General features: G+C 45.5%; 1 protein-coding gene across 1 annotated transcript in view; it reads left to right on the forward strand.

The window, feature by feature from the left end:
* The first annotated feature begins 176 nt into the window (after positions 1-176).
* The window catches only part of CPS1 (carbamoyl-phosphate synthase 1), a 128788-nt gene continuing 116725 nt past the window's right edge, over positions 177-12239 (forward strand). The window contains exon 1 of the mRNA XM_027636899.1: positions 177-230. The gene's annotated coding sequence lies outside the window, so the exon portion shown is untranslated. The remainder of the gene's footprint in view (positions 231-12239) is intronic.

Below are 12239 nucleotides of genomic sequence, written 5' to 3' on the forward strand. Positions count from 1 at the left end.
CTCTCTTCCCTCTCTTCCCTCTCTTCCCTCTCTTCCCTCTCTTCCCTTTCTCCTTTCTTTTTTTCTATTGGGGATCATCCCGGCTTGAAATCTCTCAAAACTTAAATGTCCTATCTGTTTTAGGAAATCTGATGCTGTCACAATCTACACCTCTTTTTCTCTTCAACCATCAGTAAGACTTCTCAATGAGTGGAGGTATGGATAACTTTCAAGACCTGGAGGTTGGAGATGTGAGCATCACTCTGAGATCATATGTTCTCTGTCCTTGTCACTGAAATCCTGTCTCTGCCAAGCATGCAGTCTGCATTTGCTTAAATACTGCTAAATGCCCAGACATTCCAAAATGTGTTTGATACACCAAAAACCTTGTTTTCTAATTGCATGCATGAGTCTTGCTGTTGTGTTAGAATTTAAGTGGTATGTGGCTCAGTCATATGCAAACCTTGAGACAGCCCAGCAAGAATGAAGCTGTAGGAACCAAAATTTTTTGGCTGTTTCTGTGCCTAGCAGTAAATACTTTGCATTTGTGGGACCTATGTAGGTTTCAGATAATACTTGTGCATTTTAAATCACATCCATGAGGATGATACTCTTTGAGGAGAGGGGATATAACTACATTATCATATAATTAATCGTATTATACATATTTCAGAAAAGTATTTTAAGAACGTAAGTAGCATTGTCAAGGCTTATTTAAGCCCTGATGGAGATCCACAAAAATATCTAGAATATAATCTGTACTGTGGTTGTCTGAGAGGACACAAATGAGCATAAAGCATTTGATGAGCTCCTCCTTTATCGTGAATCACTGTGACAGTGTTTCTGAGCATCCTGTGTACAAAGTGTCTGTACACAGGGAGTTGTCATGGAAAGATGGAGCTAACATTTTGCATTGGAGGTTTGGAGATTTGAGGCTACTGTGCCTGTTGGCAGTGTTCCTTGTGGCACTCCAGCTGTAGCATCCTTTCATAATTGACGCTCTGCCTTTGGTCCAGCCTCCCAGCTATCCCAGCTCAGTGCTCTCTGTGGACTTTCATTCTTCGATAGAGTTAACAGGTGTTACCTGGTGGCACTGTGTCCTTTTACCCCCACCAGGATTTTCATTCCCAGTGCCCAGCCCATGGCTGGAGAGGTGTCCTCCTTGCAGCAGGCAAAGGAGGCTGCAGGCAGGGCCTGGCAAGGTTTCCTCCGGCCAGCCAGGGGTAAAAAGCCTCTTTTCATAAATGTCACAAGATGATGATGTGGGTCCCTTAATGCTTTTAGTTGGAGAGGGGAGATTTAGCAACCAGTCATGCTGCAGTCCAAGGGGACAGAACACACAGTGAGTTTCCAGCTGCCTCTTACAGGAGGTAGGAAGGTCTCACTGTAGCCAGCAATACACTGGATAAACCTGGCCAAGCTGTTTAAAACTGGCTGTGATGGTGCTTGACCTTCTGTGCTGTGCTTGTAACATTTCTGTGTTCCCTCTGTGTGAGAGAAAACAAACCTGGGTGAAGCACTGTGAAACCTTCCCGTTGAAGCTGCTCATGGGTGCAAGCCTGTTTTTTGGGGAGCAGTGATGTCGACACAAGAAATGTCTCTCCTCCAGGGTCTGTCAAGTAGCTATGCTGGTTGGCTTTAAATAGACCTCTGCTGCTGCACCCCTTATTTAGCTGTAGGGAGGCAAGGGACATGGTGATGCTCAAGAATGTCACTTTGCTTCTTGTGTGACCTATGAGATCAGAGGTTGTTAATGGGAAATACACAGTGACTTGCACAAAAGGTGCTGCTGGATCCAGGAACTGGAGATCCTGTGGGGTTGGGCAAGACGTCAGAGCACAAGAGCTGAAGGACCCCCTGGAAGGGGTTGTCCCTATGAACAACCTAAGAAAGCTTTTTTATGCCTGGTATTTGGCAGCCAGTGCAAGCTGCCTCTGCCTCCACCTGCAGCACTTGCAACGTTTGAAGTAGCATTTTAAGGATGTAATGTAATCAGGTCTTTGGTCTCTTAAAGAGTGTGATACAAGCAAGGCTTCCATTTCAGCCCCTTCCGCCTGAATAGCCAGCCCTGAGAGCTTTTCTCCTGCTTGTTAAACTTCTGTGAGAGTCAGCTGCTGTGCAATATGAGATGCTTCAGAGCTGCCAGTGAGAGGCTGATGACATACTTTAGAAGACTGTTACTCCTGAAGGTAGTTCAGAAATGCCTGTTACTTTTATTTAAATATTTTTGTCCCAAACTCGTCATCCCAAGCAACTCTGTTAAGCTGATAGAACTGGAACAATTGGCCATGGGCTGCTCTGGATGTGACTTTTAACCCTTTTTGCTTAGAAGGTTATTTCTACCTTTCTCCTTGAGAGCTATTGGATCATAGTAGTGGGGATAGCATGTACAACTGGAGCCTAAGTGCCAAAGCTGATTGGATGAATGTTTGTGCCAAAGACATTTTAAATGGCAGTGGTAAGTACAGTGGAAGAAGTCTTCACTTCTGTAGTTTTGGAGGCCCTGAAATAGGTGGGAGATTGGATCCTGAAACACAAATGCCAAGCTCATGACTTCTTCAAATTAGTTGTGCTGCAGTGAACACAAGCCAGTGCTTCTCCTTCAGAATCTGTTGTGAAATCATTTCGTGTGTGTCCTGATTTGCCCTTTTGAATGTTATACACAGGTAATGACTAATCAAGATAGTTTATTAATTCTTATTGTGCTTAAGTGAATTGGCAGGGACAAAGGAGATTGCTTAAATTTAAACTACAAGCTTTTAGGGACCTAGCATTTGTATAGCAATTATGAAAAGATACCATCTCTCAGATCCAATGCTGTTCCCTGCAATGAGCATGCAGATTTCTTATTACAGTAAAATCATATTGAGATAACTGGGGAAGGTGAGAATCAAGGCATTTGGAAATGTGACTGTGGCTATCCAACCTTTCCCTTGTTGGATGTGTCTTCCAAAGGAAGGGATGTAATGTCAGCAGCCTGCCTCCAGTGCCTCTCTTCTTCCTCTTCCTGAGTTGAATGTCAGTTTAGCACAGCCTTTCTAGGGTGGCTTGAAGAGAGGGGCTGCTCTGCATTCAATAATGACATAATAAGCAACGTGAGGTGTGAGGCTGGAATGTCTCATTTATGCCTGCTGTTGTTGGGGTTGGAGATACGTCTCCCATTTGTGGTTTTTATGATCTGCAAGCAATTGATACTCTCTCTCTTTTAAAATTTGATGGGGCTTATGTTCCTTCAGAGCATCAGTGTAGTCCCTGCCATTTTCTCTTTGCACCTTTGTTTTTTAAAAACTTCTTACCGTTCCCTTTTGTTGCAATTATGGAGGCAGAGGTTTTATCTCCCCTTCTGAAAGGTGCAATTTCCACAAAGACTTGGTGTAGTGCTTTTATAATTTTAGCAGTAATTAAAGAGCTGTAATCAGCGCTGTCTGCTGTGGGTTTTAACACTTCATAGTAGTGTGCTGATAATCCTGGGTGGCACACTTTTTTCTCTATCTGAGAGTGGTGAATGCTGAAAAGCACCTTGCCCCCACTCCAAGCACATATAATTTCTCAGATCTGCTTTCTTCACAGTAGAGTTCAAAATTGACATTTCCCAGTTCACAATTAACTTGACAAGTGTATCTCATCCCACAGTCCTGTCTTTTCAAAGGGAAGGAGAATGCTGAAACCACAGCATGGTTGTGAGCCCTTGCTATTGCGGTCTGTCTGCAGGGGTGTATTTGCTGCAGCTGCAGCTCAGGATTAGCCAGCTGAAGAAAACAGTCCAGCAGAAAGTGGCAGTGGCAGCTCCTGGGATAAGCTGACATCTGCCGTGAGGAATGTGTTGTTGGCAGCTTCAGTGACTGAGGGTTGCTCTTCCCTCTGATGCAGACCTGCTTTCTCTGTCAGCCTTTGCTCAGTAATGAGGATGGTAATTGTTATTTATTGGCCAAGGATTTTAGTAGTCACAAGTGATTTTCAGAGACCTGTCTTGGGTTTTCAGAAAGTGAAGAATACTCTCCTCTTATTAAAAAACAAACTACCCCATGGCCTCCTTTTGTGGATTTTTGAGCTGAACATCCTCCAAATCAAGGTATCTCAATTCGCTTCATTTTGAAAATCCATTACTACAGGTGATTTTCTGAAGAGCAACTCATAGCTAAGTTTGCTTCTAATGATGTCTCTGGGGCCACAAGAATGTCTAGTACACTGTATGTTGTGTGTTGCATGGTTAGGGTTTAAATTAAGGAGAAAATGATCCTAATGGGAAACAGTGGTATGTGGAGGATACAAGCAAAGACACAAATACAACCAGGCAGTCTGGTAAGTGGGTTCAAGGCATAGGGAGAGTGAGGAAAATATGTACAAACAGAATTTTGGTACCCAGCACATCAAAGTGGTATCACCTGCAAGTGCCTGAATGCTGAATTGATAGGAACAAGGGTCTGGCACACCTTTCCATTCTTGAGCTCTGGGAGCAGGACAAGTCTGCACAGTGGCCACATCACAGGGCCTGAATCCCCATCCCAGAGTTGTCATGAGGCAAACAAAGTGCTCAATCCCTTTGGAAAACAAAGATATGGGGAATTTTATTACTTCTGGTTCACTTTAGGAAAATCACAGTTCAGTTTGGTTTCTAGCTCCCTGTTTCAGGGTCAGAGAAGACTCCTAGTATGCCTTTTTTTAAAAATGTATTTGCTCCCACCATTTGTCTGTTCCTGAAGGACAGTGCTTTTTATCTTCCCATGGCCACTGCAAACTGCCAGTTGGACTTTTCTCTCTGTGTTGTCTTCCAGCCCTAAATTTGTGCCCATGCAAGGCTCCCAGCCCTGTGTCATATATAAAGGTTATGTCCAGTGATTTAGCTGGAGCTAAAGAAAATGTGTCCATCAGCTATGGGGCTCTTGGGGTGCCTGTCCTGGTGATGGCCAAGAGATCCCTGCTGTTTTTAAGACCCCTCTGACAGTCTTGGACAGCCAGTGTGGTACACTTCATTATTACTTGGTTTCCACACAGGCAAATGACCTTTGCAGCAGTTAAGTAAAATTACATGGTCCTTTTAAGGAGCCTCTGACACTTTCCTTGCTGATGGGCTGTGCACTCCTTGAGGTTCATACAGCGTGGGCTTGCATGTGGGCAAAGGACAGGGTTGTGACCCACATCCCAACAAATAATGCTCCAGCTCATCATAGTTCCCTGTGACCTGCCTTCACACGGCATACCTCCTGCAAGCTTCCAGGGCTGGGCGTTGTTGGCTGGGAGCAGTGGAGCTGTCTGCCCAGTTTTGGCCCTCTAGCTGAGCTGGCAGGCCCTGCCAGAGGCAGGGAGAGGTGAGTTTTCCGATGGCAAAAGGGCTGGCAGCTGTCTGTGAGATGTGTGATGCTGCCTTTTTCCTGATGGCTGCTAATCCAGCTGAGGTCATCTCGTTGCCAGGGTAGTACTTCTGGCCTATGAAGCACAGGGAATAATCAATGGCAGAGCATAATGATATGGGTTAATCAGAGGAGAAATGATTCCGGTGCTCCTTCCTGGGAAATGAAGCACTTCTGTTAAGACTTCCCCCCCCATATACTCTCTCACAAGATTTGTGAGGCATAATGTTGGAGCCATAGTATTAATGTTGCATTTCTTTCAGTTCTATATTTGTACACTTGGTGGTTTAGGTACTGATTTCTTCTTCAGCAGCTTTGGAGCATTTTGAAAGTGCTGTACAAACGTTGCTATTTGCAGTGTGGCATGTTCAAAAGAAGCATTTTCAGATTTCAAGCTCTAACTGGGGTCCTTCTGTGATTTGCCACATCAAGAGATAATGAGAAACTCTACCTCAGAGATGCTGGAAAATGAGCAAAAGAAATGGAAGAAAATCAGAGCAGAGAGCAGCCAAATTACTTGTTGGAAGAGCCCCAGCTTGGCAGTTGCAGAAGAAGGAGATTTGTCTGCTGAGTCCCAGTCCAAGGCAAGGCATGTCCACTGGAATGAGCTGTCTCATCATTCCAGCTCCAAGTTTCATTCCTCTTGATGAAATTATGATGTTTAGAGAATTATCCCAAGTGGATGGAAGCCTTTTCCCCATTCCTAGTGGAGCTCTCAAAGCTGCCTTCAAAAGTGATGTGGTTTTCTTTTTCCAAATGGTGCAATTAATTGCAGAATTTACCTCTCATTTTATCTAAGGAAGATCCAAGCTGCATCCAGATCATTAAAGAGTTTTGTTCAGGTATATCTAATGCATTTGCTAACTGAATAGTTTGGCTGCAAATTCCATCCTCTGAGTAATATGGTTTGTTCTTGGCCTGGTTTCCTAAGAAGGTGAGGCTTAAGGATTTGCCTTACTTGTCCCTGTTTTTGTATTCTCCCAGTGATGTTTTTGACTCTTTTGGATCATTCCAGCAAAATTAGAAAGAAGGATGGAAGTGTAGAAAAGTGATCACCTTCCTTACAGGTTTTGTGAAAATCACAACTGGGGAGAGTCCCAGATCAGGCCCTCTTGCAATAAAGCACCTATCATACTTAAATGTTCAAGAGAGCAAATCAAGGAAAGGATGTCAAACCATCTTTTTTTTATTACACAGAAAGTCTCTTTCCCCCTTGCTGACACCACCTGGTTCAGATCAGGGGTATGGGCAGTAAGTGCTAATATCGTAGTCCCGGGTTTTACAAGGCAGTAATTCCACACTTGAATGCATAGACTGTTCAGCAGAAGAGTAAGTGGTTATTGGAGTAAATGATTGAGATTATTGCTGCTTAAAACCGGGGAACTGGATCTATTGGCGTTGTGAAGACAACAAAAAGAGAGGAGGAAAGATAATGAAGGATGATTGTTCTGTTTTAAAAAGGGTCTGTGTGCTCCCAGAACCTGGATGCGTTTGTACTCACTGGGCATCCATACATCAAACTGTCTTTTCCATGTGCTTGTAAAGCACGAGGTCAGCCCTGCTGGAATGAGATATTTCCCAGCTTTGGGTGGTATAAACACCTTGGAGTTTATCCCCTATGGTGATGAACTACCAGGGATTACCAAATGCTTTCACTGGCAACTTCCCACTTCTGGTCTGGAGCCCAGTTGTTTGCAGATGAATTTGTCAGGCTTGCAAGTACTAAGCACCACAGTCTGATGGGGTGGGGAGCCTGATTCTGGGAACTGCTGCGCTATATCTTGTGGTTTTTACCTAACTGCGACCCACTGTAGCTGTCACCCAGGTGGGGTTTGTTCTCCCATGGTGATAAATGAGCTATAAATTCCCAACAGGGGTATCCCTGGATGTAGGATTTGCCCTTTCCAAAGCTTGTGTTTTATGATGATTCTCTCTAAGTGTCTTAAACTTTATCTTCTGAGGTGGATATCTCTCTTATTTTTTCAGCCACTTGTAAAAATCTAATTATTCCCTTCCTGTCCACTACTGGGAGTGTCAGGATGGAGGTAGGCAGTGACAGAGCAAAGCGCTCCAAACCCCTCCTGGGAATAGGGGAAACTGCAACTAGGGGCTGCTCTGGGTCTCCCCGACAAGGAAGCTGTTTGGCACTGCTGTGGTCTCCCCTTTAGGAGTGAGGGGTTATCCTTAAGGAGGAGTATCTATAATAAAACTCTGCCAAATGCTGGAAATATGATCCACGACTCCACCTGATTAGGGCCAACAGCCGTTATGTGGAACATGTGCTCCTGCCTTGTGTACAGCTGCATACTACAGTGTAAACTATTTGTGGGCATGGCTCCAATGGGGTTTATGGCAGGCAAAATACTACCAGTGGATTTGATTACTGCCTGAGAACACACTGCAAATGCTGCAGCAAATTGCAATGCCTACAAAATAACCTTTTTGCAAGGGTTGCCTGATGTGTCCTCCTAGTGAGAAATTCCCCAGCCATGAGGAGATGGAGTTAAATGGCTCCCCACAGTTCTACTCTTTTCTTCCCTTCTTAAGGCTTTCAAGTTGTTTTTAGCACCGCTTCTCTGCCTTCTCCATGGCTGGCTGTCTTCCTTGCTGCAGAGGAAGCAAAGCAGAGGAAGCATGTACTGTCATGCCCAGGCTTCCAGGGTGGTCAGTCATTACAAGATCTATTGTCCATTTTGGCCAAATTTGCCATCTTTCACCCTATGGGGAAAGCGGAGTGGAATGCAGGGCATCTGAGGGTGGCTGCAAGCTGTCCTGTCCAGAACAGAGGGCAGCAAAAACATATGGCTTTTGTGACTCTGAATTCGAGGGACACATGAAAAACAACTTAATTTTCTCCTCTCCTTTCTGCTGGCAACTTTTATCATTTAGATTATCCAAATATTGGTGATGGGGTTGTTCTGAGGTGATCCTAGGCTGTACTCAAAAGCTTCCTCCCCATGAGGGGCAGGGAGGGCACAGGTTTCCTGTTTTTCCTTCCTCCCACAGTGTGTTTTGCCTTTCCTTTGCTGTGCTGCTGTAAACTGGATTTGTGAAATGATTCAGAGTAAAAGCCACCACCCTTCTTCCCTCAAAGCAGCAGCATGGAGACAGAAACAAGCATGTGACTGAGGTGGGGGGAGAGAGGTAAAAGAGAAGTGTCTTCAGGCAGCTCAGCAGGAGGAAACTGCAGGGACCACCATGCTGAAGATGAAGGCTGGCTGGGGGAACACTTGGGAATACAAAGCTTTGTGAGCAAGGCAATGGCAGGCTCTGTCTCAAATCAGCAGCTGTATTGAGAACTGCTTTGTTCTGCTTTTCCCCAACAGCTTTTGAGGGGAGTGAGTTTGTCTCTGAAACAGAAAAAAATCTGGCAGGATGCAAAGATGTGCTGGTCTTTTCTGGGTCTCAGAGCAGCCATGCATTGCAACCACCTAGGCAGGCAGGGCACTTCATGTTCATCTTCTGCTTTCAAAGGTCAGTTGTGCCAATGGGGTGGTACCAGGGTGGTGGCAGTGCTCATCCTCAGACACCAGATGCCACGTTTGCAGTAGTCCCCTCATCTTCTCTGTGGTCTTGCAGAGCATCACCCACATCAAGCAATGTCACTTCTGTGGTAGCAGCATCCCTTCCTCAGGCCATGCATTTGAGGAGGGCTTCCATGTTTCTCACATCTGTCCCCCACATATATACTATTCCCACAGTATACAAACACACCCTTACCCATGTGGGTTTTTTGGTTTGAGCAACTTTCCCAAGAGCTGAATCCCAGTTCTCCTGAGGTAGGATTTAGCAGCTGAGGGAGGAGTGCAGGCATGTGCTTGGCAGCAGTGGGGTGGCTGCTGCTGTCGGGCTGCATTGCCACCTGCTGGGGCCACACAGCCCCTTGCTGCAGTCACTGTCACCCTTCAGCACGGAATCCCCAAGCCAGCAACCCTGCCAGGAGAAAGAGTAGCCGGGCCTCTAATATGTTTCTTCAAGTGCTTATTTGGGGCAGATCTGCTGCTTCCTGCTCTGTTGGATTTTGTCTTTAGGCACTAATAACATTGGAAGTTGTAACTTTAGGGGTTTAGATTTCCTGGTGTGGGAAGTCAGGTTTCTTCCCAAGGTGTAGCTAAAGGGATGCAGGGGACACTTTGGCAAAGGGACTTGGGTCATTATGGTATGAGGGACCTGTGTTTGTTCTTCTCAATGTTAAAAAATAAAATAAAAAAAATCTCTTGCTACAAATCAACTATATGTGCTGGGAACTTGCTGGCCTGGGGCAGGACTTGTGGTCCTTTGGGACCAGCCACATTCCCTGTGTTGCCATCTGAAAACTCCACTTGGAATTGGCCAAGGTATTGCACTGTGGTGGGAAAACATGAACAAAGTAAGAAGGAAGGAGGGAAAGGCGAGATAGTGGTACAGAGGGATGCAAGTCAGATGAGATGCTAGAGAGAAATGAGGTCTGGCTAGACAGTTTATGTAAGCCAGCAGCTCTGTGCTCCCCTCATGGCTGCTTCTCTTTTGTGGTTTTTTGAAAAGTTAATATGCAGGAATTAGAAATGAAATAATTTGGGCAGAGGGCAGTAACATATCTGTCCTTCTGCTCTGTCCCCGTGTCACCTCTTTGATAGCTGAGGCTGCTGTCAGCTTTTGAGAGCTGAAACCACAGCAGGCTCTCAGGGGACATGCACACCTACAGATGGTGTTTGGTTTACAGTAGGTGGGATGTCTTTCATCTTGCCGATCACACCAGTATACGAAGGGGGTGAACGCAAACTGAGCCAGATGGTAAAGCATTCAGAATATGCTTTTTACTTATTTCTTAGGAGCATAAGGTACTTTTTTTTTTTTTAACAGAACACCACAATGGACAAACATAACCATCACCAAGTGTTAAATGTCTGTATTTCTGATAAAGTCCTTCTCAGGCAGTTTGCTGAAGCAGCTGTTGTGTTTTCAGGCTTTGTCTTGTTCCCTCTCCCTGTCTTTGGCATAAAGGTGGGTGGAAGTGGGCAGCACCACACCCCTGTATTAGAAAGGAAAGCTAACCAGAAAAACTGCACTATGCTGCTTTCCCATCCTCATTCCTGGACCTTCTCCCTCAAGACCTTTACAACAAACCTTAGTGGAAATGGAAACTGTAGAAAGCCAGGTTTTGTAGGACCTCAAGCAACCTAATATATACACAGGGTCACCTTTATCCATGTCACTACTGACAGTCTGGCCTTCAAACCTCTGGTGTTGGACAGTCACAACCTCCCTGAGGCAGCCTGTTCCTCCTTCTACTGAGCAGGAGGGTGCTTTTCTGGGAGGATCCACATCCTCCTTCTGGTGGCCAGCACTGCACACAGGTGTATTTTGGTGCAATTAACAGTAACCTGCAGGACTGTGGTCTCCAGTGGAAGCCACACTGGGAGGATGCAGTCTTGGATGATGGAGACAGCACTGCAAAAGGATGCCCTGGGAGGAAAGCACAGGACTGGTCTCAATGGATTGGAGATAAGAAAAGATGAGAAATACTCTTAACACTCAGGATGGGTGGGAGGCCACTGAGCCTCCAGGAGCTGCCAAAGTGGCTGCTGTGGCATATGTTGATCTCTTCAGACAGGAGGTAAAAATAATCCAAAGCTTGGTCATTTCAGCATTTTTATTAAACAGTTTTTTATTAAACACTCAGCAGTTGTACACATGGCCCTGACCCTCCCCCTGTCAGTGTACAAACCCTGGCAGGTTATGCTGTCATGACACTGACAGAGGCTGTGCAAACCATCTCCTTTACAGAAGCAGTACCCAGGAGAAACCCAGGCTCAGTGTCCCTACTCTGCTATTATACCAGCCAAGCTGGAAGGTAACTTACAGCAAGCCTCATGTGCTGTTTGATTAGCCAACTCCTGCTCCTTTCTTCTCTGCCACCTCCCTGTGTTGCTCAGGCCTTGTGAATGATAGGGAATGCCTGCTGCTGAGCCTGCATGAGCCTGAGGCTTCTAACAGCCCAGCCCCAAGCAGCTGAGCTCTTCTGTACTTCAGGCTGTCTTTTGGTGGACTTTCACAAACCTGTGATTGCAGCAGGAGCATGGGCTTTGAGGAAAAGTTCTTGAGGGGTCTGCCCACTGGGGCTGGGCTATCCTGCATTCAGGCACATGTGAGCCAGTTGTGTTAGTGTGCCAGGTTTGGTGGTCCTTTGTTGTCACTGGTGCACGAGTGTGGCTGTGCTGCCCTGCAGCTCTCACCTGCTCTTATGGCCTGAGCCACTCAGTAGCTGGGCCCTTGAAAGATCAAAACCCACAGCCACTCCTGTGCGGGCTGAGGAGCTGCTCTCAAACAGCACAAAGCAGTACAGCTGTATCTGGAACTTTCCCTGCACTCAGTGTTTAGTTTATGCTCAGTGCTAAGGAAGTGGTTTACAGGGTCAGGTCTCTGCTGCAAATTGGTGCAGCACCAGCTAAAGGATGGAAATTCAGATTTACCCCTTGTTAAGTATCTGGTCTGCTTGACAAGTCAAAGCTAGTTAACCTAGGGCAAATTTTCCAGTGGGGTAGATGTGTGTTGCAAATCAAACTCCAACAAGCAGTAGCAAGGCAAATGAGTGACTCAAATTATCCAGCTTTGGGAACGCTTATAAAAGAAAACATGTAAACAACATCTATACAGCTAATAGATTAAACACTGACAGAATTCAGTGGAATATATTTCTTTTTCCTTGTTGCTGATGCACCTGGCACCACCTAATACATGAATTTAAATAAAGACTGCAAAATAAACTCTCAAAACTAACCAGAAGAGACCACACCAGCAAGCATGCTTAGCTCACTTTTAGACTGGAGTTTTCCATTAGATGGCCCACAGACTAGCAAGGTTTAATGTCAGATGACAGTGGATTACTTGTCTGTCACTGGAAAAAAAAACGCACAAAAGAGCTATACG

This window comes from Corapipo altera, unplaced genomic scaffold, assembly GCF_003945725.1.
Source record: "Corapipo altera isolate COAL_440 unplaced genomic scaffold, ASM394572v1 45, whole genome shotgun sequence".
In the NCBI taxonomy this organism is placed as follows: domain Eukaryota; kingdom Metazoa; phylum Chordata; class Aves; order Passeriformes; family Pipridae; genus Corapipo; species Corapipo altera.